This window comes from Solanum tuberosum, unplaced genomic scaffold, assembly GCF_000226075.1.
Source record: "Solanum tuberosum cultivar DM 1-3 516 R44 unplaced genomic scaffold, SolTub_3.0 scf00065, whole genome shotgun sequence".
NCBI lineage: Eukaryota > Viridiplantae > Streptophyta > Magnoliopsida > Solanales > Solanaceae > Solanum > Solanum tuberosum.
Window position 1 is genome coordinate 1783882 of NW_006238992.1, and position 8991 is coordinate 1792872.

Here is an 8991-nt window from a genome sequence, read left to right on the forward strand (position 1 = left end):
CAAAGAAAAAGTTATGTTTTTAAACATATGAGCTGAGTATTTTGGGAGTAGTATTGAGCACCGATATGGGGGCATGAGTTCATAATAACTCAAGTCTCCATAAACCATATAGCCATCATGGGTAGAAAGAATCATATGATTCATTAGTTCTTTTTAGCATAGACTAGTGAATCCACTTAGTTAAGACGTTCTATATGACGGTAAAGTATAGGACAGTTCTGGTAGTGTGGGCAAGATGTTGTATCATCACTTAGGCTTATAGTGGTGGTTGTTGGTTAGAGAAACCCCCACAGAGTTATATTGTATTTTTATATACATATTGAGTATTATTGTATTTTTCCATACATTGAGTTGCTATCTACAGTTTTACAGCTTTCCATACATATCGCATCTCTTACTATTGCTTTATCATTGTATATCATGAGTTGAGTCTTTCGAGTTGAGTATCTTGAGTTGATCTGTGCTTCATTGTGTCGAGTACCTTATTGTTGAGTTTCACTAAGTTGAGAACCTTATTAATTAGTTGAGTATCTTATCCTTGAGTACTTCTAAGTTGAGTAAGTTTGAGTAGTTTTGAGTATTCCTTGAGTTGAGTAAGTTTGAGAAGAGGTATTTATGTTTCCCTTTTTATCAAGTTCAAACTTATGTTTATGCTTTAGAATTCCCCTTACATGCTCATACATTCCATGTACTGAGCCATTTGGCATGCATCCTTTCATGATTCAGATTTAGGTATTTGGGATCATCAACATGAGCTTTGTTGATACCACATGAAGTTTGAGTTAACTATGGTGAGCCTCCTTGCTTTCAGAGGATTTCATTTACTTTTCAGTTTTGTCAGGATGTCGTGGGTTTTGTCCTGACTTCTATCCTTGTCATTTAGAGGCTTCATAGATAGACAGTAGAGTTTCAGAAGTTTTATTCATTTATCTTAATAATGTATTAAAGACATAAGTTGCCTATTGTTGGCTAGTTTAATATTCTATTTTTATTCAGAGTTACTCATTTGAGTTAAAGATTTGTAAGTTTCATGAATTTTATTCAGTTTTAAGTTTTTGCATGCTTGAGTTAGTCTTCCGCTTGTAGTAAGCCACGATGAGGGTTCCCTTGGGGACCAGCAATGGTGTTTGAGTGTCGTTCACATCCAGGGTGTAGACTCGGGTCATTATAAAATTGGTATCAGAGCATCGAGTTCAAGTGTCCTAGGGTGTCTATGAAGCCGTTTCTGTAGGAACTTATTTATGGTTGTGAGGGCCGTACTTCTATAAATGAGGGACTACAAACATTTTAGAAAAGTTTCCATTATTTCATACTCTTAATCGTGCAATAGAGCTATGTCATAGAGATTTTATTCTTACTCGTGTGTTTCTCAGATTCATTCCTTCGACTACCTATCATACTAGAGGTGGTTGAACAAAACAATCGGTTCTTAGTCGATGAGTAATTCTTAGCAAAATTTTGAAAAAGTCATGACATCCTAGAGGGGTTAAGAGGAGCCTATGAGTGAGTTAAGTGTTGAGTTTCACAGTAATGTCGTCATATGAATCGTGCATTTGAGTTAAAAGCGAGTTGTACTCTCGTCCCTAAGCCTGGTTTCAGCTGAGGTCCATAGGAGGAGGTATGTTTAGAGCCTGGGTAAGATTTTCACCCGAAGAGATAATATGAGTTATGATTCTATAAGTAGTAGTATAAGAATGTGCCCAAAGTTAGAGGAAAGTATGTAGAGGTTTAGTTATCTAAGTAAGGGAGATTGTGTTTTGGCAAACTATGTTGGTATAGTCATGCACCTAGTAAGTTATGAATGAGGAGTTTTCCCTTATGGGTAGACTAAGAAGTGATGAGTTGTGAAGAGCTCAGGATAAGAGGTAGAGTAAGAGTTGCAAGTCAGGATGAGTTAGAGTATAACTTCACTACAAATGGGTTATGATTATGTGTCATTGTGTTAGTAATGATCAAGTATAAGTGGTGAATAGATTAGCAAGATTATTCATGAGGTGATAGCTCTAAGCTAGGCTTATGATCCCTTAAGGGAAAGCCCCATAATATTCAATGTGTTATAAAAACTAATTTAGGCATTGATGTATAGTGAACGTGTGAATACTACTTAAGTTGTGAAGGGAAATGTGAAAGTAAATTGTAAGTATGAATACTAAAAGGTGAGGATTGACTATTTGTCATGAATTTTTAGTGGGAGAATTATTATTAACTTTTCATCTAGTAGTTGTAGGTTAGTATAGTAAGGGAGAAATCATATTGATACTCGAGTTTACTCATTAATATTAAGCTTGAATTTGTGATGAGTTTCATGGTCAAAAGAATAGCAACATGAGGGTGCTGATGTTAGTCTTGAGATTTGATCTAGAAGACTTGACATAGAGTAGGTGAGGAATTGAGGTAATTAGCTGCAATAGATATGAGTGGTACAAGTGAGAGACCCTAAAGTTTAGATAAGGGCAGTGAGGTGTGGCTAAGTCACAAGAGTAACAAGAGCATTAAGAGGTGAGCCGAGATGGTGTGTTACCAGATGAGGTTCCAATTAAGTTATAATTTTCCATGTGTGCCTAGATAGAATAATTGAGTTGTCAATATCGAATAGGTCCATAGCCTTCAAGTGTCAGCTTTAGACCTAATGGGGAGATGATAAGATGAGGAATCAAGTCAACTGTTGAGAATTTCTGAAGGAGCTTGTTAGTTGGATTCCATGGAGTTGTTAGAGTACTATGTTTGAATGTGGTGTTGTTAAACATTAGGTGGGTCTTGATTTAAGCCCAATGTGGTGGTAAAGAGTAATAGTATTAGGATGAGATTCCCTATAAAGAGAGGTATAGAACCCAAACCTAAGGATTTGGGTTAAGCTTGAATATAGTAAGAGCATACCATTGGACTCAGACCTTAGTAAGAATAACCCCGTTCCATACCCACTCCAGCCGTCATTCGAGGATGTATGATCCCACGTGGGAGATATTGTAACACCCCAAAAAAAAATCGGACTGAGACTTGAACCGTTCTTCCTTGTGAGTACGATTTTACAAAGGAAATTAAAATTTCTTCAGTGCTAAGGTCACTAGATGTAGCACCTTGAGTTTCAAGAAGAATTAAAGAGAGTTCATTCAAGTCATTCCTAAGTTCCGAGTTCAGATAAGTGAGATATTCCCTTTTGAAGTCAGGCTGTCCAGTTAAGGAAAGTTACCCGAAAATAATAAGGAGTATTTTGGTCTTTTCCTTACCCAATCAGATTTAATTCGTTGTTATTAATGTTTTAGGGGTGTAATCCTATTGGGTTCAGTTTTATAATCCTAATATACTCCTAAGGTTTTAGTTGAGAGTTCAAGAAGAGAAAAGAAGAGAAAAGAGGAGAAAAGAGGAGAGGATCAAGCGTTCGTCGAGATTCTTGTGTGTTGTTGTGGATTCTCACCATGGGTTTAATCCCTAAGAGGTATGTAAGCTTCCATAGTGTTGGGTTTATTAACCCACACGCCAATCATGTTATTTTCAGTGCTATTTCATTCTTAAAGTTGAAAGATTAGAGTTCTTGATGAGTTCTTGGTAGGTGTTCTAGAAGTTCATTCTAAATCTTGTTTTGTTGGGGTTTTGAAGATTTCTTGAGATTAAAGTGAGTGTTTTAAGGGCTGTATTGAGTATACTAGAGTGTACTTATGTTATGCAATTGAATACAAGTGATTGGGGAAGAAATCGTTCGATTCTAGGCGAGATAGGGTGAGAAAACGAGCAAAACAATTCGTTGGGTTTTATGGGTTGGGGCCTGGCGTGTCGAGCCACCTAGTGCTCCCCAAAAAAGGTTTTGAAGTTTAGGGGCTAGCGCCCCGCACCACTTAGAGCGCCAGGATCGCATACCCCATCCAGTTTGCAATCGGTTGCTCCGTTTGAGTCCTTTCGAAGGGTACCTTCACTCCTTTTCAATTCTAACTACTCTAAGCTATTTCTAAAAACCTAGAAATCATTCATAACATGATCATAACCTTGAATTCATAATTCAAATTCAAGGTAGAGTTAAGAGTTAAGTTTGAGAATTCTTTGGAACATTCTAAGAAAGTTCGTTTAAGTCCTTTTGAGGAGCCTTCTACAACTTCTAGTAACTTGTTTCAATACTTGAGAAAGTGAGTATGAGGATGAACAGAATGTATTCATTAGTCTACCTTGTCATCATGAGATCCTCCATATAATGAACAAAAACTCTTGAATTCATAATTCACATACAAGAGAGAGTTAAGAGGAGAGTTCAAGAAAGCCTTTGAGTTCAATTGTGAATCCTTTGAGATCCATCATTGATTTAAACTGAGTTTTGAGGAAGTAGGTATGAGAATGAGAAGAGTTGTATACATGAGTTCCATATTGTTATGTAGACCCTCGAGTCGAGTCGTTTATGCCCATAAATTCCGTTGAGTATCTTTGAGAGGAGTAGTATCTTCAAGTTCTAAGTCTTGAGTATTGAGTTCCTTATCGTTTTGGGATTTTATTCCTAATCATGGGGCTAATACATGTTACCCATGAAGGTCCTTGATTTAAGTAGTTCATGCTCATAATTCCGCATGAACTCTCTGAATTGAGCATTCCTGAAATGAGTAGTATGATTTAATTTCTTGAGTTCCAAGTATTGAGTTCTATCTATGGTAATTGAAAACCTTGTATTGAGTCATTCACGACCATAATTCGGCATGAACCATATTTTAAGAAGTCTTTTACAAATGTTTTAACTTTCTTTTAAGACTTAAGCGTTGAGTTGGGTAAAGAGTAAGAGTAAAGTTCATTTCTTCAAAGATTATACGGGAACTAAGTATTACTAATAGTTAAAATATTTTCACATTTGAACAAGAAAGGAAACATCAATTTCCAAGAGAGCCTTTGAGCTAGTTTTTGAGTAATTATCTCATATCACAGAAAAAGTTGTATTTTTAAAACACATGAGCTGAGTATATTTTTGGTGTAGTATTGAGCAAGTAATAACTCATGTCTCCATAAACCATGTAGCCATCATCGGTAGAAAAGATCATACTTTTTAGATGATTCCTTAGTGTTTTTTAGCATAGACTAGTAGATCCACTTAGTTAAGGCGTTCTATATGACGACAAAGTATATGACAGTTCCGGCAGCGTAGGCAAGATGTTGTATCGTTACTTAGGCTCATAATGGTGATTGTCGGTTAGAGAAACTCCCACATAGTTATATTGTATTTTTATATACACATTGAGTATTATTGTATTTTTCAATACATTGAGTTGCTATCTACAGTTTTACAACTTTACATATATATTGCATCTCTTACTATTGCTTTATCCTTGAGTATCATGAGTTGAGTCTCTCGAGTTGAGTATCTTGAGTTGATCTGTGCTACATTATGTTGAGTACCTTATTGTTGAGCTTCTCTGAGTTGAGAACCTTATTACTGAGTTGAGTATCTTATCCTTGAGTACTTCTAAGTTGAGTAAGTTTGAGTATCCTTGAGTAATCCTTGAGTTGAGTAAGTTTTAGAAGAGGTAAGTATGTTTCCCTTTTTATCAAGTTCAAGCTTATGTTTATGCTTTAGAATTCCCATTACATGCTCGTACATTCCATGTATTGAGTCATTTGTCCTACATCTTTTCATGATGCCGATTTAGGTATTCGGGATCATCAACAGAAGCTTTGTTGATACCACATGGAGTTCGAGTTAATTATGGTGAGCCTCCTTGCTTCCAGAGGATTTCATTTACTTTTCAGTTTTGTCAGGATGTCGTGGGTTTTGTCCTGACTTCTATCCTTGTCATTTAGAGGCTTCATAGATAGACAGTAGAGTTTCAGAAGTTTTTTTCATTTATCTTAATAATGTATTAAAGACATAAGGTGCCTATTGTTGGCTAGTTGAATATTCTATTTTTATTCAGAGTTACTCATTTGAGTTAAAGATTTGTAAGTTTCATGAATTTTATTCAGTTTTTAAGCTTTTGCATGCTTGAGTTAGTCTTCCGCTTGTAGTCAGTCAGGAAGAGGGTTCACTTGGGGACCAGCAATGGTCTTCGAGTGTCGTTCACGTCTAGGGTGTAGACTGGAGTCGTGACAGAATCATGCTTCGTTGAATGACTTGAAAATCGTTTACAAGTATATGAACTATATCTTTGTTGGGTGTCAGATAAATAGGTTATTATATATATGATTTCAAAGATAAAATATATTCTTTAATCTTAATTTTTAGTTTCTCCGGTAAAAAAAAGGAAACATTTCTGAGTTAACTATGGACAATTAGACAACTATCTTTGATTTATGTACACAGTCAATCAAGAAGTCAATATGAGAGCCAACAACAAAAACGTCATTTATTATGTTATAGCTTATAAAATAAAAATTAATGTACAAAAATAGTTCTATAATATAAAATGTAGTTATTCTCCACATGTTGATATGACATCTAAATAGATTAACATGGAATACACCTGGAAAGCACATATGGTTAGATGACAAGAAAAATACACAACAAATATAGTCCATAAGTTAATATTATTGAGATACGACTAATTATATGATTGCACCTCATCAAATTGAAATAAATATATGCATTATTGCATTAAACTAATAATTTTTTTTATTGACCATCTTCATAGGTTCGCGTGAATAAGAGATATGTATGACGATCCACATTGAACATTCACAAAAGAATCTGCAATATTATTTTATGCAAAACTTATTATTCAAATATTCGCTTAAATTTTCTCAATTGATAATCACGTGCAACACACGTGTCGAAAAACTAGTATATATATCTCACATCTTTTATTGTTCCATTCATATTGAGTTGAGTGGAGATTAGTTGAGGTGAGTATGTTTCCCTTTCTATTAGTTCAGCTATGTATCCCCATGTTCAGTTTTCCATTTGCATGCTCGAACATTTAATGTAGTGACGCCATTTGACCTGCATCATTTCATGATGCAGATACAAGTATTCAAGATCATCATCCGTCGCTTCATTGATCCCATTGCATTCCAGCTAGCTTTGGTGAACTCCCTTGCTTTTCGGAGGGCTTCACATTTCGGAGTCTGTTTTGTTAGTATGTTGTGGGTCTTGTCCCGACTTCCATCATAGTATTTAGAAGCTTCATAGATAATAGTAGTTGAAGAGTCTATTCCCATTTCCCTTGTGATGTTTTAAAGACATTGAGTTAAACACTTATGTTTATTTGAGTATTTCAGGTACGCAAGGCTTTGTTGTTTATTGTGATGCGTCCATAGTTGGACTTCGTTGTGTATTGATGCAGAATGGTAAGGTTATAGCCTATGCCTCCGGACAACTTAAGATTCATGAGAAGAATTACCCGACTCATCATGAGCTCGAGTTGGCAGCAATAGTATTTGGTTTCAGTCAAAGAGAGCTTAATCTCAAAAAGAGAAGGTGGCTGGAGTTACTCAAAGATTATGACATGAGTATTCTCTATCACCCAAGTAAGGCTAATGTTGTTACTGATACTTTTACCAGGTTATTTATGTGTAGTATAGATCATGTTGAGGAAGACAAGAATGAATTGGCTAAAGAAGTTCATAGACTTTCCCGATTGGGGGGTCCGTCTATTGGATTCCAGCGAAGGTGGAGTTGTGGTGATGAATGGAGTTGAATCATCACTAATGTTTGAAGTGAGGAGAAACAAGACCAAGACCCAATTTTTCTTGAGCTAAAAGTAAATGTTCATAAGTAGAAAGTGATGACTTTTAAACAAGGGGGATATGGTGTGTTGAGATATCAAAGTAGATTGTGTGTACCAAAGGTGGATGAGCTCCAAAAGAGGATTATGGCAGAGGTTCGCAGTTCCAGATATTCTATCCATCCCGAATCCACAAAGATGTACCGTGACTTAAGAGAAGTCTATTGGTGGAGTAGTATGAAGAGGTGTATTGCAGAGTTCGTCACTAAGTGCCTGAATTACGAAAAAGTCAAGGTAGAACACCAAAGGCCTGGTGGTTGGCTCAGAACAAAGATCTGCCGAAATGGAAGTGGGAGATGATCATTATGGATTTCATTACTAGGTTGCAGCGATCTCGCAGACAGCATGATTCAATTTCTGTGATTGTAGATCGGATGACTAAATCAACCCGAATTACTAGTTTTGTTTGAATTTTATTATTTTTGTTATTTTAATTTTTTATTTATCTAATACTGTTTGATCTTCAAAGTAGATTGAATGTCTGACTTTTGTGTTAGTGTCCTAATTTACTTTTAAATTTTGGTTCTTGATGACTAAAATGTAATGTGTTCTACATAATGGACCTATTTTTAGTTTTTCAAAAGGTCCATATAACTTTTATGCAATTAATGAATAAAAGAAAATGAGACCCTCTAAAGAGAAATGAAGTCCTTTTCAATTATCTTTTCTTGAAATAAGAAAAAGGTGAAAAAAATTCATTGGCCATTTTGGGCTATACATTATGAAGACAAAAAGTCTCATGCATGCATTGATTGTTAAGTTTTCAAGAAGATGTGGTGCTTCATCTTCTCAACCTATTTAACACCCCCTTCTTCTTTCATTTTCTTAAAAAAAAGAAACAAGAGAAGAAAATAGAAGATCCTTAGAAAAAAAATTGAGAAGAAAATAATAATATTGAGAAAAAAATAGGAAGACTTAGAAAGTTTAAAAAAATAATTTAATCTTTATTTGGGTGTGACTTCAACTAGCATTGACTTCCATTATTGCTCGCCATCACCACTTTTAGGCATTTCCCTATTCAATTTGCATTGTAATTTTATGAGATTACAAATAATAAAGTTATTCTTTGTGTTTGATTAATTATTTATGTTAATCTTTGTCTAAATTAATTAAGTATGTCTTGATACTGGATATAATTATGTTTTATTGTTAAGTACTTTTTGTTCTTTTTGTTAATTTGATGTTAGTTGTATTTTTATTATTTTCTTATTTTTTATTATGAACTTAACACATAGATGTATGTTCTGCTAAAGAAAAGTTTTTTTTTTTTAAATTTAAAAATGATCCAAAATCATTTATATAT